The sequence below is a fragment of the Pipistrellus kuhlii genome, unplaced genomic scaffold (assembly GCF_014108245.1).
Source record: "Pipistrellus kuhlii isolate mPipKuh1 unplaced genomic scaffold, mPipKuh1.p scaffold_m20_p_2, whole genome shotgun sequence".
Lineage (NCBI taxonomy): Eukaryota > Metazoa > Chordata > Mammalia > Chiroptera > Vespertilionidae > Pipistrellus > Pipistrellus kuhlii.
In genome coordinates, this window is record NW_023425515.1 from 156,934,162 (window position 1) to 156,948,852 (window position 14,691).

General features: G+C 46.9%; 1 long non-coding RNA gene across 1 annotated transcript in view; it reads right to left on the reverse strand.

Annotated features, from left to right (window-relative positions):
* Positions 1-386: 386 nt before the first annotated feature.
* LOC118722795 overlaps positions 387-14,691 on the reverse strand; it is a 36,980-nt gene continuing 22,675 nt past the window's right edge. The window contains exon 3 of the long non-coding RNA XR_004989128.2: positions 387-5,872. This is a non-coding gene — a long non-coding RNA (uncharacterized LOC118722795). The remainder of the gene's footprint in view (positions 5,873-14,691) is intronic.

Genomic DNA, 14,691 nt, shown 5'->3' on the forward strand with positions numbered 1-14,691 from the left:
AAGGTGCTGTCTCAGGGACATTAATCAGACAGATTGGACATGTCTTGTGACAGACATTTGCCTTCACACCACAGGCAATATTTTAAAAATTATACGTGTTTTACCAACATTATATACATAGTTCAAAATGTCAGACAGGCCTTTAAGGCCCATTCCCCAGTCCCATTCCCCTCTCCTCCAACTCTCACTGCCCACAGTCAGTCACTGGCTATGACTTTGTCGAATATTTAACTCCAAAACCTAAATATGTCCCCACATCTCCTTCCCCAGTTCCAGTTTGAGACATGCCCTGTTGGCTAGCTGGGACGAAGAGAAGGGTCCAGCTCCCTTTCCTTGTCGCTTCACCTTGTCCCTATTTCCCAGTCCAGTTACAGCAGAAGCTGGGGTCAGAGTTAGTGTTTATGGTATTGTGACCCTGTCTATCATGGCTGAACCATATCACACTGTGATTAAATTTCTGCCCCTGTACAACCAATTCTTTTTGCTGAAATGAAGGTCTCAGTGTTTAATTCAGTGTGCTTCAGTTTCTAAGTACACTTGTCTGCCTTCTCTTTGTGGGGATGTAAGTCTTTTCCCAGGAGCTCCGAGCTCGCAGGTAATCAATCCATCAACCCACCTTTCATGCTTCCAGAGCGGACAGCATCCTAGTCTAACCTGGACACTTGCTCTCTGCCTGCTTCAGGATGTGCCTGTGCCCAGAGGTGTTTCCATCAGGTCACTGATGCCAGACAAGCGAACAGTTCAGTGCATCCTGGCCCAATCATCATCCGTCTACAGGTTCTATTAAAAATACCTACTGTGTGCTTTCTGGATCCCAAAGAGGCCCAATGTCAGAGGCTAGTGACAGAGATAAGTCAGATGTGGTCTCTGTTTCAAAAGGGTTTGAATCTGAGCCCAGTGGAATAGACAAAGTAGGTGCTGGGCAGAGGAGCTCTGGGAGGTGGGGTGAGGCGCTTAAGAGAAGCCTTTATCTCAGCCTTTGGAGGGGCAGCATGGAAGGCTTCCCGGAGGAGGTGAGGCTACACAAGTCTCAACTTGTCAGGAGGTGTCTTCTAAGAGATCTGGGAAGGGCATTCCAGGCAGGAGAGCATCATGTGCACAGTCATGGGGCCATGAGAAAGCGTGACTCAGTCTGGGGATTTCAAATAATTAGTGATGATCTTGTGGGCGGGTTCCAGTTGAGGGGGAGGCAGGGTCTTGTGTGCCCAGCGAAGGGGCCTGAGGGAAATGGGGAGCCACAGGAAGAACTTACAGAGCAAAGACAGGATCAGGTCCGTATTTTTTAAAAGGCATGATGGCCACAGAGTGTCAGGTAGATTGGACAGAGAGGTGGGCTGGTGAGGGGATGTTGAGGTCTGGAAAAGGATGAAAGGACCTGAGCTAACACTGGCACTGCAGGTGAGGCATGGGCTCATGAGACCTTACAGAGGCCAAGGAGAATGAACATGGGGTAACAGGGAATGTGGAAAGGCTGACCAATAATTCATAGGGATCCAAGATAAAATATATTTCCGTTCAACGCATGTCTCCTAGGAAACTGGAAGCTTCTCTGGGATGGGAAGGAGGGCATTGGCTTCTTGTCTGGGGAACCAGAGGCAAGAGAATGGATGCCCAGGGATGAGGGAGCAGGGACAGGGTCTGAGGTTTTCAGTGATTAGAGAGCAGAGGCAAGATTAAAAAGCCACAAAGTCAGAAGGGTTGGTACAACCTAGTTGGTAAGAGCTTGTAGGGGTGTGTGAGCAGGGACCATCAAGCAGAGAGAGGGGTGCTTTTGAAGCACAGTGCCCTCAGTGTGTTGGAAGTCAAGGCTCATCTTATTCCAGAAACAGCACCAGACAAGGTGTTTCCAGCTGGAGAGCAGTGGACAGGGGATGGCGGGGAACGTGGTGGCAGCCCACAGTGGAGAACAGCAAGATGCCTCAATGCAACACCAGGGGATGTGGATGCCACATGGGGTGCAAACAGGAGCCTCCCCACTTGGTAAATGTGGAAGTGGTCGGATCCCTGAGAGAGTTCACGGGACACAAAGGCACTGCGGAGGGGCAGGGTGTGAGTGGTACTGTGACCCTCACTGTATGGAGGAGGAAACAATCCCAGAGATGATGTGAGTAGGGAGGACTGCAGTGGCTTAATGTAAATGTGAACGTGAATATACATCTATGTATGTGTCTAATCATACTTTACAACTGCATGGATATAAAGGCAAGTACTTTAGTAATACACGCTAAAACATTGTATTTCATCTAAACTTGGTGGCCCAAGACCTGTTGTCCTTAACAAGCAAGTTGCCCTGGATATGAGTTGCCAGCTCTTTCAGCTCTTTGGGCCCTGCCGCCAGGACTGGGTCTTCCTGGAATGGATGGACGGTCCTTTCATGTGACAGCTAGTCCCTAAGGCCCTTTCAGTTGGGACATGCTGCACCATCAAGGACTTCTCATCCCAGCCACCCAGGGAGAGGGCCGATGGCTGTTTGAGTTTGGAACCAGATGGTGCGCTGAGTGACAGGTAAAGGAGGGAGAGCTGCGAATGTCCCTGGGTTGGGAGGGAAATCAAAGTTCTTTGTGTCTGCAGATGTCTGCAACTTTGCTCTGGGTGCCACCTACCACGTCCACCCTGTGGACTGGGCTGATTGTCTACCCCACCCACTGGGAGGGTGCGGAGGCTGAGTCAGAGGCAGCTGCCAAGGATGTTGTATCAGGAAAAGAAACAGCACCGTCTGTCTGTCTGTCTGCCTGCCTGCCTGTCTGCCTGTCTGCCTGCCTGCCTGCCTGCCTGTCTGGGGTTCCAGGGAATCCTGCCTGGAGGTGGGAGAAGCGTGCCATTCTTTCTTTGTGTGTCAGCCCCTCATGAAGCCCAGGAGAATGGCTGGGGCTTCCACAAGGGCAGTCCCTTCCTCAGGTTTTCCTTACAGATCCCTCACCTACCTTCCTTTTTGTTCCTCCATATGCCCAGGGTAGAGGCAGGTAGGCCTGGTTTGTGAGCGCCAGACCAGTCCTCCCACTTCCTCCCCTTGACCACCGATGTACCTGGGTAGATAAGCAAGAGACAGCACAGAGAGTGCCTATCTGAGAAAGAAAAATAGGTCTAGCCTAGCTATCCCTTTAGGTCTCAATTCAAATCACATTTCCTCATCTTCAAATCACATTTCTCCAAGCTCCAACCCCCTCCTACTAGGTATTTATAATGGACGAATAGATGGAGGAATGAATGAATGCTCAGCTTTTCCCAGTCTTAGAAGTCACTGATACTTCTGCCCTCCAATTCTTGTGGTCAGGTGATAGAAACCAACTTCCTCTAAAAGAGGATAGAAACTGAAACTTGTAGGTTTGGAGAAAACTTACTGAGAATGTTCCCACCTGCTCACTTCTGTCTTCTTTATGAAGGCTGAGAGTTTGGTGGAAAGATGACGGATAAAGTTTGGAATTGCTATTGTACAGAAGGAGAGTGATCCGATTGGGGGGGGTGTAGATACATTACAAGGCAGTGCATGGGCCCTGTGAGTTTTGGTGGTGAGAGTAATAGCTGGTATTTCTGGAGCGATTATTATGGGCCTAACACTGGACCAGCACTCTACTCACATGACCTTTCATCATCTCACCCACTGAGGGGGCAGGCACCTCAGTAGGAAGAGCCAGGTCATGCTGCAGAATTTTTTTTTTTTAATTTTCTAAGTGGCTTACAGACACAAATGTTTATTTCTTGCTCTTGCTATTTGTCCCTCCATCCATGTGGCAGAAGAGATGTGGCAACAGTGAGAATCCAAGGAGGTCTGAGAGGCTGGAGCTCCAGAGGAGGTCCTAGAGCCAGGTTGGTAAAAGCTCTGGAGAGATAAGAGGAAGGGCTGAAGAGTGAGACCGCAAGGTTTGAGATTTCATGAGTGGAGCAGTAGCCAACCAAGATAAGAGCCAGGTGTGGCTCTAGTGGAGTGGATAGCATACAGTCAAGGTGAAGGTCCCTGGAACTGGGCAGTCAAAGGTCTGACCAATGGAGCCATGTTTTCATTCCTTGAGGACAATGGGGGTTCAAAGAAGGATATAACTAGCCTCCAGTTAAGTATTTTGCAACTTCCTGGGCTACGTTTTACCAGGAAATGAGCTTTGGAAATAAAGTATGCTTTTTTAATAGTCAAATATGCAAATATAAAATGGAAGACCTCAGAGAAAGGTGTCTGTAGAAGCCCACTGCCCTCTACGCCACAGGAAGCTGGAGAAAGACCAGATGTAGAAGAGTCACTTAAAAGTCACAAATGACCACAACCTGACGGATCGGGGTGCAAACATCCCATGGCCAGAGTGCTATTAAAATTGCCTTTCAAAGATAATAACAGTAGCAGTTCACAGTTCACGAGAGTTTATGATACTGTTCTAAGCACGTTAGATGTACAGTCACTTCAGTTCTACCATGATTCCCCACTATAATTACTATAGTAATTACTATAGTTCCCATTTATTGGTGAAGAAGAAGAGTGCCTAGCACAGCAGGAGTTATGTCGCGTGGCTAAGGTAGCACACAAATGTGCGTCAAAATGGGATTTGAACTCAGGTGGGCTGGTATTGGAGCCCGCACTCTGAGATGCTGCACCAGTGGTTCCCGCATGTTGAGCAGCAGAGTTGGCTGGGCTTGTGAAAGCACAGGGTTGTTCCCTCCCCTAGAAGTCTGAGGTAGGGGCTGGGCTGCGGTTTGCATTTCTAAGAAGTTCCCAGGTGATCCTCAGGCTGAGGGTCCCAAGACCACACTTCCTTGTGAAACACACAGCTACTATAGCAGACAGTAAGTAAGCATCTCATTCCAAATGCCTGGCAGCAAGTGTGTGTGTGTTTGTGTGTGTGTGTGTGTGTGTGTGTGTGTGTGTGTGTGTCACAGAGAGCAGAGGATTATGGCTCAAGTAGAACTAGGAGGCAAAAGAAGAAACTTGATCTAGCCTTTTGGCCCTGAGGGATGGGGGCTATGGAAAAGCAAAAACCATCTCCACAGAGACAGTGAGGAATACAGGTGATTTGAGACAGAGGCACACAGAGCAGCCAGATTTTAAGCCAAGTGTCTTGGGAGCAGCGCAGTGTCGTGGGGGCAGAGTGGGAAGAGGAGACAGAAGCAGCAGCCATGGGCCAGGAGGGGTGAGCGTGTGATGTGTGGGAGGGAAGGGGTAAGGAAGACAGCCGCTGTCTCAAGAGGTCTGTGAGGAGAGAAGTACAGGCAGGCCATCCCGGAGGCCTTCCTGAGGATGATGGTCACCTTCCCCTCTAGAAATTTCCTGGGGCCAGTGATGACAGACAAGATAGGAGCTGATGCCTGACTACAGGTTCAAGAGCTGAGGCTTCCCACAGAAGGGAGTGAGCTAGAGCCAGGTGACAGCCTTGCAGAGCCAACCTTGAAACCTTCAAGTCAGGGGTCACCGCATGACCAACTCTGCCTCCCGGAATAAGCCATCCACCCCTCTCAGCCATGGCCTTTGTGTGACCGAGTGGTGCCACCTCCATCCCCCGCCGCAGTGTCTCTTTCTCTCTCTCTGCAGCGTGGGGTCTGGCTTACTTACGAGCTCTCCCAGTCAATTAGTCCTGATCACCTCTCTAATTGGGCACCAGCTGTGTTTTCTCTCCACAAGAACTCTTTTATGGGCCTTCTAAAATGCAGTGCATGAAAACACGTAACCGTTTCAGTGGTACGTGACCATATAACTAGGACACTTCTTTTCCACAGAAATGAAGAGTGCATCTCTCTATGTTAAGAAGATATTCTTTTGGAAAGTTTGGAAGGAGGGCAAGGAACAGTAAGTCCTCCGTTTGTTTATGTTCTGGATGTGAGCACTGACGGTGGTTTTGAGCAAAGCTTTGCATAATCACAGGTGTTGGTACATAAAGATTCGGGAAGTTTCCTGGAAGAAAAGGGAGACTTGAGAAACTGCACCATGAATGGCTCCATTTATGAGCAGCCACCAGTGATTGACAGAATGACTGTTAATAATACCTAATATTAGCTGAGCCCTTCGTAGAGGCTTAACCCTACACAAGGCACTTGGCATGGATTGTCTTGTTTAAACCTAGCAATAGTCTAGAACAGTTTCCCAAACTTCTCTCATGATGAGCATCACCTGGTGGATGTTCAAGTTAAGCTTACAATTTTATCTATATGTTTCCAAAAATTCTAGTTTAGCACTTCTTAGTTGGGATTCAGGAATCTGTATTTTAACAACTCCACCAGGTGATGCTCATCATGAGAGAAGTTTGGGAAACACTGGTCTAGAACATGTTGTAAATATTCTCCCCATTTTCACAGATCAGGAAACTGAGGCCCAGAAAGGTGAAATAATTTTTATTCAAGGTCACATGGCTCACCATTATTCAAGGTCACATGGCTCACCATTAAGTGGCTGAAATAGACACACACCCAGGTCTGTCTCCTGCCAAAATTTCTTTCTGCCTTTCTCCAGCTAAGCAATGCAATGAACTTGCAGCACTCAAGAGCTCTGGTTGCAACAATTGCAATATAAACAATGATCCTCATTATTTGTACGGAATTTCACAGTTACTAAATTCTTTACTGTTAGACTTCTCATGTATAATAATCTATGAGAAAAACAAAGCAGTGGTTATAACCCATCATCACAAATGTGGGTCCATAGGTACTAAGGCACTAGATCATTTACCCAGACACAAGCCACCAGCAAAGAACAGAGTCAGACTTTTCTAATTCCTACTCCAAATCCACCACTTTCACCCCTCTCTCACTGTGGTGCTTCCCCTTCAGTAAGTGCGAGATATATTTACATATATTTTTCCAGCCATTCGTTAGAAAAATTTTCATTCCTTCATGTATCCACTCAGTCATATTACATTTCTGTTTTCCCTGTTCTGATTCTTTATGTTTATTTAGTGCTGTCTGTCTCCCCTCTTTAAAATGTTAAGCTCCATTCTCCTCAATAATTATATTTCCAGCCTCCAAAAAGTGCTTTATAGCACTGAAGTATTTATTGTTCAACTCATTCAAACAAATAATAATTCACTAGAGCCGTGGTCGGCAAACTGCGGCTCGCCAGCCACAGGCAGCTCTTTGGCTCCTTGAGTGTAGCTCTTCCACAAAATACCATGGCCTGGGTGAGTCTATTTTGAAGAAGTGGCATTAGAAGAAGTTTAAGTTTAAAAAATTTGGCCCTCAAAAGAAATTTCAATCATTGTACTGTTGATATTTGGCTCTGTTGACTAATGAGTTTGCTGACCATTGCACTAGAGGCCTGACGCACAAAAATTCGTGCAAGAATAGGCCTTCCTTCCCTCGGCTGCTGGCACTGGCTTCCCTCTGGCACCCAGGACCTGGGAGCCCACCAGGATCCAGGCTGCTTCACTCCTGCTGCTGCCAGGCATCCAGAACCTGGACTGAGGTGGTCAATGCCACCTCATGAAGACCAGTCATTTGGTCATTTTAGCTGTGACGCCTCTCAGCCTTTTATTATGATTCCCTCAATAAATGTTTATTGAGCATCTACTATGTACTGGTCACAAGTAGGTCCTGGGAACAGGCATGATTTCCCACTTCCGTGGAACTTATATTTTAAGATGGAAGAGGGCTGTACACAAGTAAATAAATACTTTCTGATTGGGATTTGTGCCATATGAGGACTTAGAGTAATTTGATAGAAAGTGACAGTTACTCAGTTCTTGTCCAAAAGCTGTTCGCATGCTAGGGGGCCACCAGGCAGTTTCTATCTCGTGGGAACAGTGGGGGTTTGAGACTCTGAAGCGGTGATCTTAGTCCCCAGGGCTGGGCTTGGGCAGGTGGGGGCAGAGAAGGCTTCCTGAGTAGGCAGCACCTGAGTGGTTTTAGAAGACAAACAGGAGTTCTCTAGGAAAGGGGTGGGGAAGATTCCAGGCTCATGCGAGGACAGGTGGCAGGAGGCCAGCTGGCACGAAGCGAGGGGTGACAGAGCTGAGCCTGTGAGCGGAGAAGAGAGGGAAGAAAAGTGGTGAGGGAGATGCGCATGGACCAGGTCCAAAAGTATCACGTTGTGATGGGTGGTGTTATGTGTCAACTTGGCGAGACCATAGTTCCCAGCTATTCAGACACGAATCTCTGTGTGGCTGTGAAGGTATTCTGCAGATGTGGTGAATGTCACAATCAGTTGACTTTAAGTAGAGATTATCTTCAGTTATCTGCTTGGGCCAAGTCCAATCACTTGATAGGCCCTCAGAGCAAAGTGGAGATTTCCCTAAGGCAGAAGGAATCCTGCCTGGGACTCAGTGTCACTCCTGCCAAAGACCGTCCGGCAGGCACACTGGGCTGCCTACACTTTTGGGACTTGCTTAGCCAGACCCCACAGTCACAGGAGCCAATTCCTTTAAATAAATTTCCTGATAGTCAGATAGATGCTAGAGAGACAAACAGACAGAAAGATCCCTAGTCTCCTGTTGGTTCTCTTTCTCCAGTGACCCCTGGGAACTGACTCACATTTAACCAGTCAAGTGGACCTCATCCTTGAGGTCATAGAAGGGAGTCTGGAGGCGTGGAATCAAGGAGCAGCATAACCAGCACTGTGCTTCATAACGTGGCTCTGGCCACAGCGAGGCGAGGATCAGAGGAGCAAGACTAGCAAGTCAGAAGCAGTTTCCTGAACAGAATGGGAGGACTCAATCAAGTGATATCTCCAAAGCAGAACTGACAGGACTTGATGTCCAATGGCACATGCAGGGTGAGGAAGAGAGCTGTGAGGAGTCCCAGGGTGTGGGACGTCTTGGCCAAGGGAATGTAAATGCTGTGACAGCAGGAACTTGGTTCTGTTCCCTGCTGTCCCCTTCACACCTAGAACAGGAACTGGTCTGGAAGAAAGGTGCTCCCTGCATATGAATTAAATGAATGGCGGTGCGATTCTCTGAGTCTGGATCACGGGGTGGGGTGGGTGAGGATGAGGAGCATACAAGTGCAGTTGGGGGCCTGTGAGTCTGCTGGAGCTGGCAGCCAGCAGGAGGAGAGGGCCGGCCAGGGGAAGCTGGAGAGACAGTCTGTGTACAAGGGGCAGTTCCAGGACAGAGCCATTATTATTATTATTATTATTATTATTATTATTTATTTATTTTATTGTTTTTTTACAGAGAGGAAGAGAGGGATAGAGAGCTAGAAACAGCCATGAGAGAGAAACATCGATCAGCTGCCTCTTTCCGACCCCTCTCTGGGGATGTGCCCGCAACCAGAGTACATGCCCTTGACCAAAATCAAATCTGGGACCTTTCAGTCCGCAGACTGACGCTCTATCCACTGAGCCAAACTGGTTTCGGGAGAGCCCGAGCCTTTGACCTAAACATGGGGACTGTGCCTGAGGACAGGGGTCAGAGCACCTGAGGGTATGTGGAGTGAGGAGGAAGGAGATTGGATCTAAATCTTGAAGAAATTGTAGCATTTTAGGACTGGCACAGGGGAAGGACCCACCAAAAGAGAGTGAGAAGGAATGAGAGGAGGAAAATGAAGAGAACGAAGCGGTAAGAAGCGAGCGAGCAAGGAAAGGTGCTCTTGCTGCTGCCGAGGTCCTGTCACTTAGACTTACAGTAGTGACCTTATCAGGAGACTGAAGGGTGGGGAGGCAGACAGAGGGCCAAGTGCAGACATCCGAGGAAGGCGTGGGAAGTGAGGGAGGGGAGCAGTGTCTCCAGTGGTCTCTCCCAACCTCCCTTCAAATACTGACGGGACATCACCAGCCCGTGCTATTAAAGAATGTGAAACCCAGGCACTGAGGATAAAGTTAGTTAAAAGCCATCGCAGGGGCAAAGGGCGCTGTGCTATAAGGCACCAGATGCTCAGACCACATACTACCCTGGGTGACTCAGCAGGATGCAGACTTTAAAAAGAGTGGGTGTGCTGGGTGGGGCAGGTGCTGTCGGGCAGATGGCTGCCACGTGCAGGGCAGGAGCTCCAGGGTGTGCGCGAGAACATTTTCTCAAGGGGAACCACCTTCCCTCGAAACAGTTTGTTCTGCTGAGTTGACAGGAGAGGAAAGGGGACTCCTCAGTCCTGGGCCAGGTGCCAAACACGGCACAAAGGCAGAAGGCGCTGAGAGGCTTGAGCTGACTGCAGCCCCTACCCTCACCCTCAGGGGGCCAGGCATGGCCATCCCAGCCCCTCTGCCTTCTCAGGGGGCAGGAAGGAGGCTGCATGTGTGGGATTCATGTGTCTGTAACTAACACGAATCAGCACTTACTGTGGGCCAGGCTCTGTAGTCATCATTTTTACATGCCTGAGCTTATTTAATCCCCACAACATTTTTTTTGTGTGTGTGTGTGAATGTATGATTGTTTTTACTTAAGGGTGAAAAATCGAAGGCCCAGAGAGGCTAAGTCTCTTGCCCAAAGCTTCACAGCTAGTTCTGCAGGTGGGACAGCAGAGAGGCTTAAATCTTGAATCTGTGGGGTGGACGACTTATCTAACCCTAGAGTGTAAGTTCGAATCCTTGGTGGGCATGGGGTGCAGGTCAGGCTTCACTCCAGCTCTGGGATATTAGGTAAGCTACATCAAGGCCCTGAGATTCTGTCTCCATCTGTGAAATGGGAGGCAGCTCACTCCATAGGATGATAACGGGGAGAAAAGGAAATGTTTACAAAGAGTTTCCCCGAGTGTCTAGCCCAGGGTACTTGCTCCATAAATGTTGGCTCTGTTTCCCTTTCCTTTTCTTTTGGAGATGTCTGTCTTGAACCTGTGGGTTAGATTAGGGCAAGAGCACTGGTCTCTGAATCAAACCCATCAGGGACTGAATGCTTCTTCTGATAACTATTAGTTATTTAATTTTAAGCAAGTCACTTTCCTTCCAGGGCTGCAATCTCCCCAATTATAAAATACGAGGTGATGGATTTAGTCCAGAATGGCGTTCAAGTCCCCACAGTCCCTTCCATCCCTATGCAGATATCACTAATTGAACATGAACTTCTTTTCCCTGAGAGCCTTTCTTGGAATGAATGTCCTCTAGTTTGGCTGTACTTCCACCACTAGGCAATTACGCATGGGTTAAATTACCACATTTCAAGAACACACCTGCTGCAGTGCAAAGCCCTCTGATAGAGATAACATATTAATCTTGGCATGTGTTTGCATTTCTTGCCTGAGCTCCAGATAGGGCAGGTGAGATTGTTGTTGTAGCATCATGTCCTGGCTTTTGCTCTGTTTTAATAGGGCAGAGGGAAGATGAATAAGCCTGGGACAGACAGTTTGTGCGCCTGGAAGAGAGATAAAGGGGCAGTTACTGAAGAATTAACATTAACCCCTACACACAGACTAGAATATTACACCAAAATATGAACTGGCTAGATGACTTGCCTGTGGTCACAGCTAGTGAATGGCAGAGCTAAGAGTACAAACCCACCCATGTCTGCCTCTGGAGCTGACAACTATGCCATAAAAACGAAATCCATTCACTTAGTCAGAATTGATCATCGGATGCCTACTCTGCACCAGGCACTCTTTTCAGTGCTAAAACCTCAGTAGTGAACAAAATCCTCCAAATGACTTGCCTCGCCTCGGGGAGCTTACAGTCTAGGGTCTCGTGTATCAGGCGCCCTCTCAGTGTCAATGCCAGGGGCTCCTCTATGCAGAACATACATGAGAACCTTAGCTCTGTGGCTTCTTATTAGATGAAGAAAGCCACTCTACCACTTTACTCTTCTGAACCATGATCATATAGCTTTTTCCAGGGGGTTCTATGATGTTTAAACAGAATAATATATACAAAACATGCAGGACTGAACATTTTGGATAGTCAATAATTTGTAGTCTGTTGAAACTGGTACTGTTTCCTCCATTTTATATGAAAGATAATCAGGTCTCTGAGTTTACAATTCAGGGAGGTTAGGTCACTTGCTTAAGGTCACACAGCTAGCTAACCAGGGGTAGAACTGATATTCAAATCCAGGACAACTTGACTACATCATCCCAGTGTCACACTGTGGTCACATGTTTTTCCAAACTCACAATTGGACTTGCTTCAGGGCAACAGAAAACCACGTTCCTCCTTGGCTTCTTATGCAACAAACCATATGGACCCTCGTGCTCTTACATAACAGGCCCAATGCTAACGAGAGGCAGTTTAACAACAACACAAAAAACAGATCGCATTCACAACAGACCACCATATGCTCTGCCATTCCCACAGCAGCCGTCCCAACTCCTACTCAGGAGCCCACAGAAATCTTCTTGCTGAAAACAGCTTTATTCTCAAGTGACTCAAATGATTGATGCCTTTAAAAAAAGAAGGGGAGAAAGAGTCTGCACTTCTTCCAAAGAAATGTCTTGTTCACTCCTCGGGAAAGCCCAGACCCCTGCAGCCTCCACCCATGGGCTTCCCCAAGGACGGTGTGGCCTCTGAGCTAGCAGCTCCCTCATTCAGAGTGAGGGCAGCTAGGATGATTTCTGGTTTCTGGGTCTCCAAGCTAAATAGCCAGGAGGCTTTGGACCATCCCTTCCTTTGGCCTTGAACTCCTCAGGATCTTGTGCTCAGACTCAGTTTAAGAATCTCGAGTTTTTGAGGATGCGGAGAAAATGGAACCCTCATGCGCTGCTGGTGGGAATGAAGACTGGTGCAGCCACTGTGGAAGACAGTATAGAGTTTCCTCAAAAAACTAAAAATGGAACTGTCATTTGACCCAGTGATCCCACTTCTAGGAATATATCCCAAGAAATTAGAAACACCAATCAGAAAGGATATATGCATCCCTATGTTCATCGCAGCACAATTTACCATAGCTAAGATTTGGAAACAGCTTACGTGTCCATCAGCAGATGAGTAGATTAAAAACTGTGGTACATCTACACAATGGAATACTATGCTTTGGTGAAGAAGAAGGAATTCCTACCACTTGCAATAACATGGATAAAACTGAGAGCATTATGCTAAGTGAAATAAGTCAGAGAAAGATAAACATCACTTGCTTAAGGTCACACAGCTAGCTAGCTATCTCACTCATCTATGGGAAATAATGAACAACATAAACTGATGAACAAAAACAGATCTAGAGACAGGGAAGCATAGATCAGACTGTCAAACCTCAGAGGGAAGGTAGGGGAGGTTGGGGGTAAGAGGGAGAAATCATTCAAAGGATTTGTATTCATGCATATAAGCCTAGCCAATGGACACAAACACCCAGGGGGTGGGGGTGGGGGCAATGAGGGCATAATTGGGGGGGGGGAGTTGGGAAGGTAATGGGGGGATGAGGACACATGTGTAATAACTTAATCAATAAAGAAATTAAAATGCAAAAAGAAAGAAGAAAAAAAAGAATCTCGAGTTTGCTGTAGGCTTTCTGGAAGTGCCCTTTGGAACTGAACCTAGTTCTAAAAGGGTGATTTGATCCACAGACATTGCGGGTAGGGTTCCTGCAGAGGGCTACAGGCCTGGCACCATCTTTCTACTCTACACCTTTGGCCTGGTCTCCTGCCTCCTTTACTTCCTCCCATTCATTTCCCTGTTCAGCTGTCAAAGCCATTCTGCTAATACCTAAATCTGATTGCATCATTCCAAATTCCTCAGAGCTGTGGTGATCCTGATTGCTCTACCTCCTCACCCTTTCCGTTCCTGGCAGCTATGCACATGCTCTTCCCCCTGCTCAGTCCCCTCAGCCCCCTTCCACTCATTCCTCACCTTCTGAATCTCAGCCACAGTGGCTATCGGCCCCTTCAGATGTGGCATTGAGACTGAGGTATTAGAATTTTAATTTTATTAGTTGTAATGAATTTCAATTAAATTTACATTAATTCTCAGATTGCAAAGAAATTTTCTTTCCTATATTTTCTTCCTGTAGTTACGAATTAATTTTGTATATTAGAATACATTTGTATTTCTTTTAATATTTAAAATTTTCATAACCAGATGTCTACCTATGGTATTTTTTTTGTTTTCCAAAGATTGTCATACAAACATATATCCCATCCCACATTTTCTTCTGACAATGTGACATGGACAATCCTTCAGAGAGAGGTGAAACTGGTGGACCTGCTTAACTGCCTTGACCAAAAGGACATTATGGTAGTGACAGCCTGTGCCTTCTGAGGCTGATCACTAAGGGTATTGCCTCTTCCACCTGGGCCTCCCAGATTGCTCACTTTAAGGGAAATGAGCCCCCGTGATCCTTTATGTGGAAGGAACTAAAAGACCTCTGCAAACAGCCACACCAATGGCCCAGTCATGTCATAGAGCCACCCTGAAATGATTCTCCAGTCCCAATCAGACCTTCACAGAACTACTGCCTCTGCTAACATCTGATTGAAATTTTATGGGCACACCCCCACCCCCACCCCCGACAAATGAGACCTGCCCAGCTAAGGCTTTCCAGAAATTCCAACACTCAGAATTTGTGAACACTATAAATGTAGTTTGAAGCCATTAGTTTTTTTGGGGGGTGTTGTTATGGAGTAATAATAATTAGAACACTACTCATTTCCCCCCAACACCATTTAATGATTAGTTAATCATTTTCCCAGAGAGATTGAGATGTCACTTTCATCATAAATTTAATCATCATAGATTATGAGCCAATTGGACTCCTTCTGTTCTATTGGACTATACCAACTTAAACACTAATATCAACTTGTTTAAATTTTTTGATGCTTTGTTATATGTTACTATCTAGTAGAGGTTACCACCCTCCAATACTTGTCTAGCCTTTTTTATTAAGCTTATAAAAATTGATATATTTATGAGATTGCAGCTTCTTACACAAAAATGCA